The sequence below is a fragment of the Ammospiza caudacuta genome, chromosome 2, assembly GCF_027887145.1.
Source record: "Ammospiza caudacuta isolate bAmmCau1 chromosome 2, bAmmCau1.pri, whole genome shotgun sequence".
Taxonomy (NCBI): domain Eukaryota; kingdom Metazoa; phylum Chordata; class Aves; order Passeriformes; family Passerellidae; genus Ammospiza; species Ammospiza caudacuta.
This window is the reverse complement of record NC_080594.1, coordinates 49,521,395-49,540,741: the sequence shown is the minus strand read 5'-3', so window position 1 is coordinate 49,540,741 and position 19,347 is coordinate 49,521,395.

The window sequence follows — 19,347 nt, the reverse complement described above, 5'->3', positions numbered from 1 at the left end:
AATAGTGCTTAGTACCTCGAGAGACCACACAGGTAGCTCTGTATAGTAACCTACCTCCTCAGTAGGAGCAACCAGCAATGAAAAAGGAAACCAATGGCTGTATGCTGAAAATGTTGAATACTACTGCTCTATCATTAAAAGAAAATTTAATTTTTTTCTGTGGAGCTGTTGGCAAAATATGTAGCCACAAGTAGTCATATACTGAGGAAATTCTAACTTTTTCTGGCTATGTACTGTTCTATCTCTTATTTACTTTCTAACCAGAATTGCTATGCTGATGAAGTGTGACAAAAGATCATGCTTCATGCAGGGAAACAAAATGAATTCTTAATCATATAGAGGAACATCCCTTGAAGAACTTTTACAAAAGGCTGGATGGGATTCTAAGCAGCCTGACCTGATAGCCGGTGTCCTTTCTCAGTGGATTAGATGACCTTTGAGGGTTCCTGCCAACCCAGACCATTCTATGATTCTATGAATATTGTTCTGGAAGTGCCAGAGGCACTGATTAAGTTAGGTTTAATTTTCTGAGTCGAAATTCAGTCAGTAAGTGTTTCACTGTAAATAGTAATTCCATTCTTATACTACTTGTAAGACCAGTGTGGTCCACTGGAACAAACAATAATGCCCAAAGCTCCAAAGTCTCCATACTTGCTATCCTCCTCCCCATATTTCCACAAAACCTCTGACACCCACCAGTGTGACCAGACAGATTTTCACATATCTGTGAAAAAAGGATACAAGCTCTGATCTGTGAAACTTTGCTCAGTCCAAAGGGGATCTAACAATTGTATATATAAGGCACTTCTTGAATGCATTCCTACTGTATAGCTGAAGTTTATGTCCCATTAAAGTTACAGTGTAATATAGACATGAAATACGCCTACAGTTGGTACATCTGAACTGGTGTTACTCCTGATGTATATTGATTATAGGACTTATTAAAAAATAGGTGATTATAGGAACAATATCCCTACAACTTGCAAGTTCTAGTTGCCATTACAAAGACATTGTGTCTTTTAACAGCACTGTAGAGATCCACTATTTGCTGAAGGTGCTTGTTATATAGGTCCACCATGTCAGGTAAAGCCAAACAATTACTTTGACAACATTGCTGTTAGTCAAAAAGACAATGCTGATAAAGGAATGCTTTTGTGTCATTCATAGGAGGGAGAGAAAGAAAAACTAAAACAAAGTGGAAAAAAAAAAGTCTCAAATTGCCACAAACAACACTTTGGGAGGCAGAGAACATAGCTGTGCACTGAGACAAAAATGTTAAAGACCACAGAGGCTCAGTGTACTGGAATTAACTGTTTCAGGTGGGTAGGAATTTAGCAAGAAAGAGCTCCACTGGACATGTGGTGGTATGACTTTAAATTTCAGTCAACATAACTGAAGTATGTGCCTAACTCCTTTCCCAAACAGGATTTTTTTTTTTTTAATAAATGGTGATTTTACTAAATGTACCCACTCTTCTGGAAAATACACTTTACATTTCAATATTTTATCTTGACAAGAAAAATATTTGAGGGTTTGAAGAAAAGATTGGTCAACATCTGTGTGTGTTCACATTGTGTATTAATATGCATCAGTCAGATCAATGTTGCAGTGCTGTGCTAATGTCTGGAATTCACATTAAAATGGTGTCAGGAAGCCTGGAGTTGGAACAGTATTGATGGTAAATGGATATAGGTCATTTGGACCAGAAAACTCAGATTTGCCACGCTAGTAAAGCTAAGGGAAATCAATAAAGGAGCAATCATAAGGAAAAAAAAAGGAAAAAAAACTACACTACTAGAAAAAAGGAAGAAGAGCGCAAACTGAAGTACAGATACTAAAATTAAGCTTCATTTTTCTTATGATCATTCTTAATAATTTGAAATTTTTTCAAGGTTTCACAGAAAGTATTTACAAACATCTGTTTGATCTCATTAACTGCAATGGGTTTCAGTCTTGCTGGAAAACAAGTTGCAGAATAAAATTCCCATTCTGTCTCAGCACTCATTCCCTTCATCCTCCTCATCATTTCACTCCTTTAGAAATGCCTTCCAATCCAGAAATCTGTTTTGATTAGATCTATTCCTACAGGATGCAGGACACAGGAGCTCTGATAGAGGGACCCAATACCTATCTGTCTGATATAATAGAATTGTACTTATTTTTAAAAAACAGGTACTGGTCAGGAGTTGGACTGGAACGGGGTGTAGAAAAGAAACTAGAAAATCAGTTTCAGAAAATCACTTGAAAAAGAAATATAAGTGTCAAAATACAACAGCTTGAGTTAAGTGAGATACACTCAGAGCCTACTTAAACTGAATCTTATTTCTCACCATTCCTAAAGGGTTCTTTGCTTCTCTTTCTGATTCCACAGACTCCTTTACAATACAAAGCATTTCTGTTTATCAGTAACTTTAGTGAAGATCTTTTCATAAAACTTTTAGCAGTGTATAACATTTGCTATGAGAAAGTCTGACAGATGTTTTACTAAAATCACCACCAAATATAGGTTCACTGCTTCATCATTTTGTTTTTATTGGAAAAGGAAAACATTTAGCTTGACTCATAAGATGTATTTGTTCTGCATCTATTTTGCTCACCATGTTTATTGTTGCTCTGCTCAAGAGACTGTTGAGAGCTTATATTCTTCTTCAGTTTACTGGAAGGCTTGCCTCATTAGAGCTTATATATGGAGTCATCCAAACTACATTAGCCACCTTGAAGTTAAGGCTTTAGCTTAGACTGGTTGTCTAAACTCACACCATAGTCAAAGTATGACCTCTTCCATGTACTCTAAATGCTGTCCCTATAGGTATATCCTGGAACTGATAGCCCAAAACATCCTTTGTGTCTCTACCTATGGCAGTTTAAACTAGAGACAGCAGTTTTATCAGCTAACCTTAAGTAACAAGCATCCCCACTATGAAAAGCCTAAGACAAGATAATATAGTGTCACTTAATTTTAAATATGATGTAGAAGACATTTTGTTGTATGTGTGCAATAGACAGTCACAATATTCTAGTATTACTGAAGCATAGCTGTAAGGCTGAACTTAACACAGCATGGACTCCAGCTATTTAGTTAAATCAAAATCCACACTACAACAGCACGTAATGAGCACTAGCCTTATCTACAGCAAACTGGAATCCAGGTAACACAGAAATAGTCACTGAATTTGCTCCAGATTTGAACAATGTCCTCAAGTGCAGCGCCAAGCAGCCTGAGCGGAGCCATGCCATGACAGCTGCACTGAGGCCACAGTAGGTGAGGGAAGACCCAAGGGCTGTTCAAGCAACAAAGTCAAAAGAGCAAGAATTGTACCTGTGAATTTAGCCAAATTTGTTATTTTCATGTACATCTTCATCTGACTTCTTCTGGCCTTATTGTGTGATTCACATTAACTTCCAACAAGTAGGACAGAACCATAACCACAATAACCCCCTGCACCGATGTAAGCTGGGGACGGTGTGGCTGGACAGTGCTCAGGTGGAAAGGGACGTGGGGGTGCTGGTTGACAGTCGATTGAATATGAGCCAGCAGTGTGCCCAGGTGGCCAAGAGGGCCAATGGCATCCTGGCCAGTATCAGGAATGGTGTGGCCAGCAGGAGCAGAGAGGTCATTCTTCCCCTGTACTCAGCACTGGTGAGGCCTCACTTGGAGTATTGTATCCAGTTCTGGGCCCCTCACTTTAGGAGGGACGTTGAGATGCTTGAGCGTGTCCAAAGGAGAGCAACGAGGCTGGTGAGGGGCTTGGAACACAAGCCATATGAAGAGCGACTGAGGGAGCTGGGGTTGTTTAGCCTGGAGAAAAGGAGACTAAGGGGTGACCTCATCGCTCTCTACAACTTCCTGAAGGGTGGCTGTGGTGAGTTGGGGGTTGGTCTCTTTCTCCGGGCGACAACAGATAGAACAAGAGGACACAGTCTCAAGCTGCATCAAGGGAGATGCAAGTTAGAATTAAGAAGGAAGTATTTTACAGAAAGAGTGGTCAAATACTGGAATCATCTACCCAGTGAGGTGGTGGAGTCATCATCCCTCAAAGAGTTCAAAAAAAGACTGGATGTGGCACTTGCTGCCATGATCTAGTTGAATAGTTAGAACATGGGTTGGACTTGATGATCTTATAGGTCTCTTCCAGCCTTGAATTTCTGTGATTCTGTGATTCTGTGATTCTGTGATAATGTCCAAAGGTTTTGGTTAGAAGACTGCTAGGTATGATCTCTACAGCTCTAACCATGTTGCCCTGCCTACAAAAGCATTCTTGGATTTTCTTGAGATGGAGGAAGAGACAGATATCTGTAACTAGTAAATAATATCAATTTAACTGGGTGAAGGGGTGCTTGCTTCCATCATTTCAACTCATGCTTATAGGCTTTAAGACAGAGATGAAAGATGAATGTGGCAGAACAGAAAGATCTTACAGCAAGCAAGCAATGCTGTTAACATAAACAGGATCTCTGCTCTAGAATACAAAGATCTACCATAATTGTCAAAGATACTTGAGAAGCTGCATATGCTTCAATGCACCACAAACAGCTTAAATTATTAATAGGAGGGACAAAATAGTTCAGGACTGTGGGGGTGTCTGAGTTTACACCTAGAAGTCATTTTCCATCCAACACAAAGACACACTTTATCAGCCTTTTTGTAGCAATCTTACTAAAAGTTGCTTTATGATTGAGCACATGCCAAAAGCTGTTTGTCCAGTTTTCTGTACATGCCAGCTGATGCAAAAAGAAGAGGACAAAGACTTTGCTATGTAAAAGGCAAGACATCATGGTATTACTGAAGAAAGCATATGCCAGGCATGAACCAGGACTTTCAGAAACAGGCTGTGTTCAACACCTCACAACCCAGTATGGATCATATAGCAGTCAATATATCATCAAAGATTCTAAAACAAATAAACATACACCTTACCTTCAGAAGATTTTCCTGTGGCTTCATTATCACCTGCAACAGAGCCAATGTTTCAGGAGCAGAGAAGGATGACTAATTCACACGTCATGCTCTGCATGCTGTCGTAACCTGCCTGTCTTAACTGCAAGCACTTCCTTGAGAATGAAGCTAATGTTGTTATTTAGTACTATTATTATTAAATCTCTTGGCAGAGGCTTGCACAATCTGCTCTTATTTCAGTCACTCAACAAAGGCTTGCAAAAAAGATTCAAGAGGAAGTAATTTACCCATTCACAGATTAAAACTGGAAGTACCAACTTAACACATTTTGACATTTTCCAGGCAGGAAAATTTGGTAGGGCATCAGAGAACCCCTGACTATACACAGGTTCTTAAGCACAGGGAAAGACACATGTCCCAGCCTACTGCCTTTCAGGAGACCACCCACAAATTTTGCTGACAGGTACTAGGAAAAGGGCATTGTTAGGGCAATATCAAGATGCACCTTCCCCTAGGTTGGTTCTTCTCTCCCATAAGGAGTAAGAAAGGCTGCTGATTATTTGCCAGAGGACACTGAGACAATAAAGGTGAAATTCAGGTGGCCAAGGGCAGATGTCAGCTAGCATTTCTCTGCCTGCGGATCTATGATACCCACGCTCAGTTGTAGACCTACCGCAGCCCTCTGGGTGACTAGAGAGGAATCACTTAGTATGGTATTCATCTTATCCAAATTTAGACTCCTGCAGTATAAACATCTACATAGAAGCAAGTCACCCTGTGCTCTTTTTGTAGTCAACAGAGAGAAATAGATACTTCTAGGGTGCAATTAATCTCATCCTAAAGAAGACATCTTCCAGATGATTTATACCTTAAAAGTACCTGGTTTTCCCTGACTATAAAGGGAGTCTGAGGTGATTTTTGCCATATGGACACCTCAGACATGAACAAATAATATATCTAGCAGAGCCATAAAGCCATTGATATTTCACACAGCCTGCAGTTAGTATAAATGTTTGGTCAATAATAACTCGAGCTGAACTCAGACGGTTGACCTAGAGGTGAATGGCTCTGTATTCCATTACTAAGTCTCTGAATCATCCAGTGTCTCTTTTCTTTTTAAGTAAGGTTTCTCCCTGGGTTTTAGATGTCACTTAATGGAATGTGGATATTAAATGTATGTAAATCCATAACATTTTTGGATCAAGCTGCATTCCGCTATGTCCCATTATAAACACAATCCCATCCTCCTCTTTGGAGCTGTCAATCTGTCAGGAAGAGGAGCCTGTGGACTCCCAAGGCAAATCCTTGTACTTTCAACAGACTGTTGTTGCCAAAATGAAAGTTCCCAATGAAAACAGTTCTTGTGTGGAGACTATCAGAGAGACCCTCTTAAGCCATGTTTTTTATATCCTGGGATGATAGGAATTCCTTTACCAAAAGTACTGCAGCTTGTTTTTTTCCCCAGGTTGTTAATTTCCATTTTATTCCTATTCCTATTCTCAGAATTCTCTTTTTTTTCATAGAAGTACCTTATATCATTTTCACTTTTGTTTCACATTATTTTTCTGCATGTTTTTTCACATTTTTCATTGGAATTTCCACTTCAGTTATAAAATATTATCAGGGTTTTTTGCTGGATTTTTTTAAGAATTCTTGTTGCACTTTTCCTTCAACCTAGCAGTAAACTGCTGGGGCAGAACATCATTATTATTAATTTCAGTTTAAAGACGTTAATGCACCTGTGTCTTCACCTAATCTTCAAATGCCAGGCACTGTTACTTCCCAGGTGTCACTTAGTGGAATGTGGATAAAAATCTCTGTTAAATTCACAGTACCTGTGTGTTAAACTGCTTTGCAATTTAAACATAATTCTACTGCAATACACAGCCTGTGTTTGTTAGCTGATCTAGATAACCATCTTCACCAGCATCCAACAAACAGATCCAGAATTCCATCTGGTCTGATGGCTCTTTCAGTGACCCACTTCAGATGAAGGATTTTGCCATATTCAAGACACTTTTCAAGCCAAATTTTTTTTTTAAATTAGTTGCACAACAGACCTTGCTTTTTGAAGCTTTCTCTGCACTTCCACTGGGAAGATTGTGTAGCCTAGACTGTGCATACAACACAGTGTTTCTCTTCTTCTGAGGATCAAATGTTATCTGAAGCATTACCAAAAGAAATTATATAATGTCATTTGTACTGTAAGCTCCTATGTAAGTTTTAGGCAGAATGATATTATCAGTGACAGCGATTCTTCAAATGCAGATTCTTCAAATTCTTCAAATCCATATCTTCAGGGTTTTCAGCAATTGCCTGAACTAGACATAAACCAGTATTTCAAGCAGGTTATTTCTGCAAACCAGAGGAGTACAATTGAAAAATGGTGCTTTGGAGCTGCCCATCTCCAGGCATCTCTCTGAAGCACAGAATTTTCCTAGAGAATTACTTCTGATTAGATATTATCTACAATGTACCTGAAGTCATATAAGAACTGTAACTTCCTGGCTAAAATACACCTCTAGATCTATTCTTAAAAAATAGACTAATTCTTAGATTCTCTCCATTTGTTTCTTCAGAGATACAGACACTTCCAGAACTAGAGCAAGTTTGAAATTTTCTCTCCATTTTTCTGATGTAGTACTGACCTTCATGTAATGCAAATCTTGGGGACTAGAACAAGAATTATTTTTCCTTGCATTTGTATTTTAAGCATATCAAAGTCTCTAGGCAAGTTTCCACAGTCATACCCAGATCCTCCTGCTGGACCAAACCTGTTCAAGCTGTCATACTGAACCTTGCCCATCCTGTTGTGGGACTTGGTGAATTTCTCACCCACCTCTCACACTCTGGCTCACTTTCTGGGAAGGATGTGGAGCAACTGACTGGTCCGTGAGGTGTGTCATCTGGATGTGGGAATAGGAGTAACATCATGCTGTGTAGCTCAGCCTATAAGCATAGTCTCTCCACATGCGGTAGGATGGGTGCTGTCTCTCTGACATAATAACCCAGAACATCAGTTTGTCTTGGCTCTATGCTCCCAGAACTACTTGTTTTCTTCAGTTTACAGGCATTTAGAGTTTCTATAGTTAAATCCAAATGCAAAGGCCAATTATTCATGTTATTATATTATCCACAGTTGCCATAAAAATGCAAGTAAAATACATATCTACATCTTTTGGAGATATAAATTACATTTTTGAGACTGGGTAACTGCTCACCACCAGTATTGGATACAAACAGGAAAATGAATGAACTTTTCCCTGTCCCACATGTCCAAAACATGATATGGCTGTTAGATAATTTATTTTATTAGCATACTATAAATTCTAAAGAATAATAGGGAATGTGGGCCAGATCCCCACTGCTTTCAGCTGAGATGTGCCAGTTTACCTCAGTGCAGGAGGTTCAAAAATACTTCACTTCCATTAGCTTGGAAACCACTGTTTCCTTATGGAAACATTCCCTATCTTATATAGTTACATATGATCCGGATGTAGCCCATTTCCTATTTGCCCCTGAGCACTTCTGGAATGTGATAACATAACAGTTGACTATAACTTCACCTTTTATTTCCCTCCATTTTGTCGTTCCCTTGCCATTGCTCAGGAGAGGAACCAGAAACTGTGGAGGTGAAACTGTGCAATGAAAAAGCTTGAACACTTTCTACTTTCCATTTTTCCTGGCATTCCTCCTTCCACTTTTCCTTCCTGATTTCCTTCATTCTAGATACTCATTCAGGAAGAGAAATACAGTTTTTATCATAGAAAATCTGTGATAATTGACTAAGCTTTGTACTAAGCTTTGAAGATCTACTAACGTGAACACTACTAAAGTAGGGGTATGTATGTATAAGTATAGACCTATATATATAAACACAATTATTCATGCCTAAGAGTCACCAAGGAAATTTTTGCATTTGGCTTTTTCAAATAGCTTTGATTAATGCCACTGTTTTTGAATGGCCTGCTTTTTTATCTACTCTCATCTCCCCAGTCAAAAACACATCTTTGGACTTCAATAGAGATGCTTATCTGGATCAAAGCTGTTCAGCTTATATGTTAGTTATTACAAGGGAATGCTTGCAAGAAACACAAAAGGAGTCTTTATTGCACTGAAATCTCCCACACTTATTCTCCCAAAATCTAGTCTCTAGATTTCATCACGCAGAACAGATCAAAAATACGAAGTATACTTTGGATTATTTTTATAAAAAGAGTTCTAAAAATTTTCTATTTTTTTCTCATATCAGATCATGTACTGATCCTGAATTGCCACATCATGGGGCAGACATGTCTTGTCTTCAGCTGCATTGCTGAATGCAGCTTTTCCCTGTCAGACATGTCCAGAAAGAGATGACCTAGGAAAAGTGTAACATAAATTCACTCAGCAGACAACACTTCTGTTCATATTTTCAGTTTTGGTCTCCTTTTCTCAGAGCAGTTTGCAAAAGGTGAAATATTTTTATGTACAGTCAGAAGGAACAATGTCTACGTGCTGACAATGGAGAATGAAGATTGAATAGACAGAAGTTTACAAACCAAGCTCACAATTAAATCTTTTTAAGTTTAGAATAAGAAATGAGAAATGAAAATATGCTATTCAGGTAAAGACTCTAGCCACAGCAGTGTTTTACCATGGGCAAGATAAGTGTCATTAGTTCAAGTATCCAATAATTGCTTTATTGGACATTTATATTTCCAGAAAGCAATTTCTGACTTGCATTGCATATTAGCTAGGGCATTATGTTAAATTCTATGACATGCAACTGCTGACTTCTAAAAGGTTCCCCAAATTTATTTATTCTTTTCAACTGTGATGTTTCTGTAAGTGTGCACTTCCAAAGAAAGACGTTATTAAATCAATTCAAAATATGGTAAGACTTCCAAAAGAGAACAGAGACTAAATCAGGCACACTTGAAATTTAGCAATTCTCATTACAAATCAATTTAGGGAAAGAAAAATTAAGCCCATCCAAATTTAACAGATTCAAAATGTCTGAAATTAATTTAAATACCTTTGATGTTTCTGAGATTTTATTAGAAGCTCCAAATCATTAATGTTTCACATTTCTTTGCGATTAAATTATAGACACAATGTCATACTTTCATTTTGATTTACTAAACATCAGTTGTCATTATCAGACAGAAAAGCAGGAAGGCAATGAATTTATGAATGGAAAGCGGTGCAATGTGGAAAAAGGTTGGCTTTCACTCATCAGTTTGGATGTTTTTTCCTCAATGGATGTCTGAGTAAAAAAAAATAAACCAACAAAGAAACAAACAAAAGAAACCAACTCCCAAAACAAACAAAAACCCCAAACAAACAAAACAAACAAAAAACCCCACAAAATCCCCAACTAAACAAAAAACCAAAACACAATAACAAACAAAAACCCAAATAAAAAACTTCATTTCCTGAATTCTGATAACTAATGTCATATGGTTTTTATCCTTTACATTCTTGGAAATTTGATGCCTGAAAAAGGGAAATCTGAATGTGCATTACTTTAAACCAAGCAGAGTTCACCAAATGCTCCAAACAGTCATAAAGATGAATATATAGCCTTATTAAAAGACCGATGCCAAATTTTCCTCAGCCTGACAGACCATACCTTCTGCTCTTCCTGTTGAACTCTTCCAGGTTCTTTTCAATTTGCCTAAGACATTCCCAAAACGTCATTGCTCTAGTTTTCATTGTCTTGGCTGCTCGGACAAATCCCAAGTACCCACCTAAGCCTCACTGGGCAGAAAGGCTGCATCTTGTACCTTCCTCACAGCAGCCTGATAGTGCTTCCCAGAATAAGATTTTCTGTTTCTGCAACACCTTCAAATTTCTGACTCACTCCATATGACATCTATTCTCCATTTCTATTGTATGGCCTCTCCATGGCCTTTTATGTTTCATCTCACTGATTCAGGATCATCCATCTAATTTATTAAGGTCACTTTAAACTCTGATCATGTACTACAAACTGCTCATAATGTCTTCAGCAAATGTATCAGGTTGTTTTTTACACTGAAAGCCAAGACTTTAGCAAGAAATACTCTCTACCTCCCACTCCTGTAAGACTACACTTGGAGCCACACCTAACCAGCAAACTACTTATGCCTTTGAAAGTCTCTGAAGTTTTTGAAAGGAGTATTTCAAACAGGTGTTCAATCAGCTTAGGTTGACTACTCTAGGTTTATGTCCTCAGCTTTGGAGGAGACCTGTGTGGGATAAGTCTGTCTAAATCAGGGAGACATGCCATATACTGTTTTTCTCTTATTCTCTAAATCAAATGCTCTCAGAGAAGGAATTAAGATTGATTTTGACACAGTGTATTTTTTCAAGCTTAGGTGGGCTATTTTAACTATTTAGGATCCTCCTGCAATTTATTTATGGTTTATTTAACAAATTAATTCAGAACATTTCCAGGAGCTCCTATAAGGGATTGGATATAACTTCCCGATTTTTTCAGAAGAAAGATATTTGCATCTTCTTCTATTATGATGAAGACTCACAAATGGATTGCACAGGATGTTTATCAGGTCTTGACAGTTGGACTACATCTATCTACTCTTTAGCATGTTCTCTTCCTTTATTTTACCTGAGGTCATGTCTTCTCATTAAAGTTAGGCAGAATCAAGCATTAAATATTTTAGACTTCTTTACACCGTGTCTGTCTTGCTCTCCTTTCCTGTTACATTGGATGTGTACTGTTCTGTTACTATTTGAACAGAAACACCTTGAAAATATTACTCCAAGCAGGATCATAAGAAGATTTATGGCAAGAAAGCCTGTCTCACCTGATTACCCTGTAAATATTCAGGAGAAGTCTTTAGCAAACATTTCACCAGTTCTACAGCAGCGACAGCAAAGGCAGAATGTGGCCTTTGGCTGAGGCACCATCAGATCTGTGAGGCTGTTTTGAACTGAGGCAGTTCTGAACCTGCCAGCAAAGTGAGTGATTTGCCACCAGATCAAGGAAGAGCAGCTCAGCATTTGACAGCACTCATTACTTGATGCTTCAGAATGATTTCTGCAGAGATTGAAGAGTTTTGAAGAACACTGAAAAGGGATTTTTCATTTTAGCCTCTGCTATTTACTGCAAGAGATATGGGGAGACACAAGTGCGCAGAGAAGAACCTTTGTGATATATGTGTACTGTTCCCAAGGCCTACATCAAAACATCAGCTGTTTAACCAGACTTTTAAATATTTCCAATTAGTGGCAATCTTTAGCTGTTATAATTCCCCTTTTTTCACACTTTATTCATCTCATTTTTGTTTCCTCCTGTATTTCACAGGCCTAATCAGATCATGAAAAGAAAGGAAGGTGACTCAGTTCCACTGTGGAAAGAACGAGCCCGTAGGGGCTTGCTAGGAGAATCTGCGTGTCCCCACAGTGCTGTGTCCATGCTACCACAGAGATGCTCCTCAAATTCCTGGGCTGTATCCCACTCTTCTCTCAGCAGGCAGCATCCTCACATACATAGAGCCAGAGCATTTCCTCCCAAGGTTTACTCTGCCAACCACCTCCACATCTGCCCTGGGCCTTCCCTCATTCCCACTGGCAAGCCCCGCCAAACACTGCAAGTAAAAGGGACCTCCTTCTCCCCTGCACAGACCAGAATGGCGCTTGGGGCTGGCACATGGCATCCCCACAGGACCACGTCCTGCCAGTGAGCAGCTGTGGCAAGGCCCTTTGCCAGTTGTGGGAAGGCACATCACCCTTTTCAGAGCAGAAATAAAGTACATTTGGCAGCAGGTTCCCCCGTGGTGATTGGTTCCGCATCCCTCCTGTGTGGCGGGCAGATGGTGGCCGTGCAGGCACCCAGCCAGCGCCACAAGGCACCACAGGCCCAGCCCCATATGCCCCACTCAGCTGCTGTCACCACTTGTCAGAGCAGGAGTAATTTTTCAAATACCCCTAGCATGGGTGCGGCAAATGCACCAAAGGGCAAACTGTGTTTTTCAGCATTAGTAGCCATGAGGCCAGAAGCTCCTGAAGTGCCGGAGGTGGGTGACTCTTACTCGCTGCCTGGTGGCAACAACACTGAGGGCGTCGTGGCTTTCTGCACTGATAAATCGTGCAACAGAGATGTACTAGGAGAAAGAGGAAAAGGATTTGTGGTTTTCTTTAAGTGTAGATCACCTCAACAATAAGTTTCCCTACAAATCTGCAGAGCTCAAACACTCTAAACTGTAACCTTGAGCTCAAACGTGAGAAGAAGCTGCTTTGCCAGTTCTTAACATAGCTCGACACCTGCGCCCTCACTGCTGCTGCTGCTAATGCCTGGAGTTACACAGTGCTGAGGTCTGGTATGGGAAAAGGAGGCTTGGACAAGTACCATGGTAATTCATGCATGAGGGAGTACTCAAAAGAAGATAAAGTGGGCATGTAAGTCTCTACCCACCTACAGTCTAAAGCCAAAATAAAGACAGTGAGGCGAAGACCACCTTGAAGACTGCTAAATCCCCACAGCAACACCAGTGTTGTGCTGGACTCCTGGGGACCAGGTTGGCAGCCCAAACAAACAGCTTGCCTCTTTTGTCCTTCTTGTTAGCAGGAAAGTAGGCACCACACTGTATGGCCTCATCTTGTGGGACTGATCACAGGTCACCTCTCAAGCAGACAGGGGCACTGCTGGGGAAGTGTCTTTGTCTTCCTCATGGCATATCTCCCAGGATGGAGCAAAGCCATGTCTACTGCCTGGGCGTGTGGGAACAGAGCTCACCACTGCAAGGTCTGAACATGAGCTGGAGCAGGTCAGGGGTGAGCAGCAAGCAAAGGAGATAAGGGCATGACAAGACTGGCAGATTTGAATCATCTGGGCTACAGGGTGCAAGGGTGTGTGCAGAAGTTGGAGCTACAGTTGGAGCTATTTTTCTAGAGTTGTTTAAAAGAAGTATACTTCGGGACTCCTGAAAACTAAGTAAAAGTTGCAAATGCATTTCTTTTTCATTTTAAGTAATTGAACATGGATTATGCTTAGAAACAGCTATTCTGGAAATCAAAAAGAGATTTTAGGAGCCATGCCACCAGTTCTGACAGCCTGACCAAGAGCAAGGTAGCCACAGAAAGAGTCAAGATGTTTTCACAGGCTACTTTCATTGACTCAGATGTGATTTTCCCAGTAATATAAGCAAAGGCTTCTGTAACATTTTCAGGCATAACCTTCGCTCTTACCCTGAATGCCCCTTGTCAAAATGAGGCCACGCTGGTCATCAGTACTCAGGATCACATTAATTAGTGCCATAAAAGACAGCTATGATTTTTTGCACACATTCATTACACCATTTTAGCATCTAGAATATGGATACAAAAATCACCATTTTTTCCTTAGTCAATTATCCAGCTTTTGTGATCTAGGATTTCCTAAAACTTGTTCATAAGGGTTTTATTTTCACCTCAAGTTGTGCTAGTTATATTTAATCTAATTTTAATGTAGATAGTCAAATAGAGTTTTCATCATGTAAATCCTCTTGGAAAAGGACTAATTTTAAGGTTCCAGAAAACTGTTGATATGCTGCAGTCATGAATTGGCCCATGAATTTGTTAGAGGATGGCACTAATAATGCCAAGGTCATGGACTTGATCCCTGTACAGCCCATTCTGTGAAGAGAGGATCCGTCCAACTCAGACTTTTCTGTGATTTTCTCTCAAGGCTATAATACAGAGCAAGGTGCATTAGCTAAGTGTAATCTCAGGTTTAGAAGTCATTCCTCAAGCCTTCAAGAGATGTGAATGGGTGAGTTTTCTAACTGTGAAAAATGGTTTTCACAGATCACTGGCTTTATGGTAAAGATTTAAGATGCAAGGCAGATGGATGGGATATTTGACCTCCCTTATTCCCTTCTAAATTTGACTGGACTCTCTTAGGGCATTGCATATGTGTTGGTGCTGCCTCTTAGACACTGATACCATTCCCAGAGGGGCTCTTGCTTGGCATGTCAAACAAGATAATGTGATTACATATTTCTTTGACTGAATGAAGGTGGTTTTCCAGTCAAAGGGGAAGAAAGCTGTAGATTTTCAAAGTCAAGGTCATGTGTCCGATATTCCATCCACTGCATAAGTTAGAGGGTAATCTTAGCATATATTTATGAAAAAAAATATATAAATTATTGCCTATTGCTCTTAAAATATCTCTGAAAGTGTTTTGAAACTTCATGGCTGATAAGTAAGACATCTTTTCTGCTGAGGCATATCAGATGCCTTTGCTATATATACACTTTCATTCTACAGTAAGATAGAAGGAAAAATCTATTTTTAGTTCAAAGAATATTATATGTTCTCTCAGGTGGCTACTGAGTCTCTTCTGAGCTGGTGGTTTTTTTGTGGGGTTTTTGTTGGGTTTTTTTTTCATTTTTTGTGGGGGTCTTTTTGTTTGTTTGTTTTTTGTTTTGTTTTTTGTTTTTTGGGGGTTTTTTGTTATTGGGCAAAACCAAAAACGGAAGTTATTTGAAACTGAGTCACACTGGTGGAAACTGATGGTTTAAGTCTGGTAAAATGCAACATCCACTAAACTAGATCTGAGTCTCCTGAACAAAACCTTCTTTACAGGTATGTGCAAACTCATTCATCCCAGCAATCTAGAAGATGAAAGACTTTATTTTCTGGTAACCCTTGGATGCAAAGGCACTGGACCAAATAAATATTTTCAAGCATAACAATATCATGAAGAATCTCAAAAGCCACTTAAATAGTTATATTTTTAAACTCCGTATGTTCATTGAGCAATTTTGTGTCTTCATGAATAACTCACAAAGAAGAAATAAGATTATTCCTGCTCATAAAGCTTGAAGTGTGCAATCAGGAAACAGAAAGACCACACCATTAAGCTGGCCAACCATGTGGCACAAGCAGTAATCAAACCATAGTGAATATTTAGAGAAGCTATTTTTCCATTAGCCCACAGAAAAAAAAAATGCAACTGTGCTATTTAAAGATTTGGAAAAGTCAGTTAGTTTACTGAAAATTTATAAATAGGAAAAAATAGAGTGATGTCTTAGTTTATCAACTAAATTGTTACCTTCAAAGAATGTCACCTAGCCATTTGTTCAGCCTGTCATACCTTTGAAGCACAGGGTACTGGTACTGTGCCCCTTCCCAGGCCTGAGGACACCTGAGACCACAAAATAGCCACTGTTCTGTCTGTCTTTAAGTGGAAGGATCTGTTACTGCTCAGGGTCCTCTTGGATTCCTGCCTCACCAAAGAAGCTTGAAACCAAACAATGCTCTTTAGATTTGCAGAACTTGATCCTTGAGCACATGGTGCAGCAGCCCCTGTCGGTCCCTGTCCCCCTTCAGGCAGCCAATAATGCTGCTCTGGCTTAAGAATCTTTGTGTGAGTTTTGCTGAGTGGCTTCAGATCACTGGATGGAACAGACTGTGCAAGCATAATAGACTGTGCAAGTATAATAGACTGTCTTTCAAATTGTTACTTGTGGGTGTCATAACAATGCAGAATTTATCACTACACCAATAAATTTTTACCAGCAAATCGTGGAATACAAGATAATCAGTTTAATTAAAATGAAGGTGAGTGACTGATGCTTAACTGGTGCATCAATAGAGTAAATTCTGTTTAATGCTGAAGTATTTGACCTTTCGTAATTTATAAAGTAGCATATAGATATTAAAATACAGGTGAACTTTTAAGCTTCAATGTATGACAATGGATTTCACTAATTAAAGGTTTAAAGCCATGAATATAATTTTGATTTAAAAGCTCTTTTTCTGCTGAATTTAGATTTGTTTTTAATAAAACATCCTTTTTGATCAGAAATTCCCAGAGAATTTAAGATGATTGTCTGTTTACTTGGATGTCAGATGTAAGGCTGAGTCTTCTAAACACTTAGGCATGTGCTGCACTTGACATCAGCAAGACCACCCCTGTGCATGAAGCTAACCATGTGCAAAGATATTTGCAGGACTGGCATCTAGCAGTCTCTTGTAAACTCCAGTCTCATCCTTTAGGAAGGCTTTCAGTTCAAGTGGAAAAAGGAGTTGAAGGTGGAGCGCAGTGATATGAAAGAACAGCATAATGTTACTCTTGCATAATTTGAAGCAAACACAAATAATAAATAGCATTTTCTATTTTTTTTTTTCCTCTGTATGTCATCAGGGTAGGTATCTGCTGTAATTCTGAGGGTTGCTTTGTGATCATCTCATGACCTTGGCCTATTGGCACAGATTTTGGTGCTGATCTGAAGCCACTTAGGATTTGAATCTTCTTTCTAAACTAGCTAAGGAAGGATTCCCACTGAAATTAACAGCATTTTAAGAACAGATAGCCAAATAAGGAAAGAATTATATCCACACATACCAGATTAAAGACTTATGGCCACTTCTAGGCAGAAGTTAAATAAGAAACAGAGCTGCGATGTGCCTTGTGGAATTCTCAGCAACTTACAAATTGAAATCTACTTTGGAGAGAATGAACTGGCAAGGATATTAAGAACTTTTCCCTTAAGGGTGGCATCTTAAAAAGTTGCTCATTACAGACTTATTGCTCATCTGAGAGCTCTTCACTTGTCTGAAGTGGAATGACTCTTAGACTTTTCATGTACTTCCCCCTTAATTGCAAATTCAGTAATTTCCCTTTATCACTCCTTTTAAGTTTCAGTTTCTCCTTTTTGCATTCAGGGCCCTGTAGAGCTTCACAGGTCTGATGGCATGTTCCCATTCTCCCCAGTTGCTCTGTCAAAGATGTCAGCTTTTGGACAGTTTAATTTCCCTTCCAAACTCTCCATGTCCTCCAGGCTGTTCCCTGAACACACATGGCAAGTTCCTAATCTTGGTGCCTCAGGAAGTGAGACCTTCCTGCTCAGCACAGAAGGCTGTCTCCCATCACCTCCACTACATGCAGGATAAACCTAACAACTTGCCCAGCTACTCCTCATCTATATTTAGATGTACAGTGCCGTCCCAGTTTTTCTAAAACCTAGATTTCCATTTTACAGCAGTACATGTATCATCATCAATCACAAGAATGACAATCACAGAGTAACATAGATTCACACATATACACAGAGCAGACATACCGAGTAATTTTTTGATAAATTAGTTCAATTAAATACCAGCACCTCCTTCACCTCCTCTGATTTTCCAAATTCTTCCAAAGATGTACACAGTCACTAGTGAAAGATCAGAGTACTGATGCTGGCAAGGAAGGAGCATCTCTTTGCTATGTTCAGAGTGTGCAGAGCACATTTGTGTACCAGCAAAATTGCTTCTTATTCCATCCTCAGTTTTACCCTTTCATGTGCATTGTCTTGCATAGAAACCCACAATACATTCATAAAGAGTGGCCACACCTGAGTAACCTCAGCTTTTCATAGCAATGGCTTCCTGTTCCCTTCTCTCCTGTTCTTGGACTACTAATCCTAAATTCCAACAGGTACCATCTGGAAAAATTTTCCCAGCATGCTTATGAGTTCTAGCTGTTATGATTAACATGTTACACCTCTGTACTTCTCAGGGTACAGGAAATCTGCTACATGAAGGCTGAATGGTCATTTGAATACCATTTACCAAATCGTAATTTCATGTAGGGAATATATGGGAGAGTCCTGTCATATCATTCCCAGTCAGATATAATGGAGCACTATTACACTTGGCATTTGCATGAGCCACATTTTAAACAGACACAGTTACCTCTCACTCTTTTTCCAAAAAGAAGCACAAAAAAAGCAGGAATTAAAAGAAAAATATGAGAGACTTGGAAAACCTCCATGGTTCATAAAGACAGAGGAGATGAAGCAGAAAAATATGAGAAAAAACTTTCAGAGAAACAGTGACCATGATATGGAAGAGAAATTTTGGAAAACTTTTACCAAAATCCGAAGTGACAAAATATTGAAAGTGACAGAGAAACTGAGACTGAATGTATATAGCCCTTTTTATTTTTTACCTAGCTATAAATATTCTATACTCAAATTTTATGTGATTTCCAAAACTATGCAAAACTATGCATGTTTGTTTCAGCTATGGTACACCTTTGGAGTGATGATCGGGTGCCCAATTGATCATCTGCTCCGGGGAAGAGCATCTTTATTTAGGCTATTGTGATAACTCAGTTACCTGTAGAAAAACTATTAGTGATTGACAGCAGATAGTAGATTCATTTCAGTCTGTTTTGCAAACGACATTTCCAAATAGGTTTGCAGATACACTGGATTTAGCTATCTAACAATCTTGTGTTTCTTGGGACTAGATTACATTTCAGCATATTGTTTTCTTAGAAATCAGGTAAGAAAACCTTCTTCATAACTTAGACATGGCTTAAAAGACAAAACAGAATACTAAATAATAATTTTGCTATAACAATAGCCTATAAAATCTGATTTCTTGTATTTGCATTTATCAAACACCACTGTTAGGAGTGAAATAAAGAATTTGACCTCTATCAAAATGTTTGGTTTATGCTGAGTTTAAATAATTTATTTCAGACACCTGGA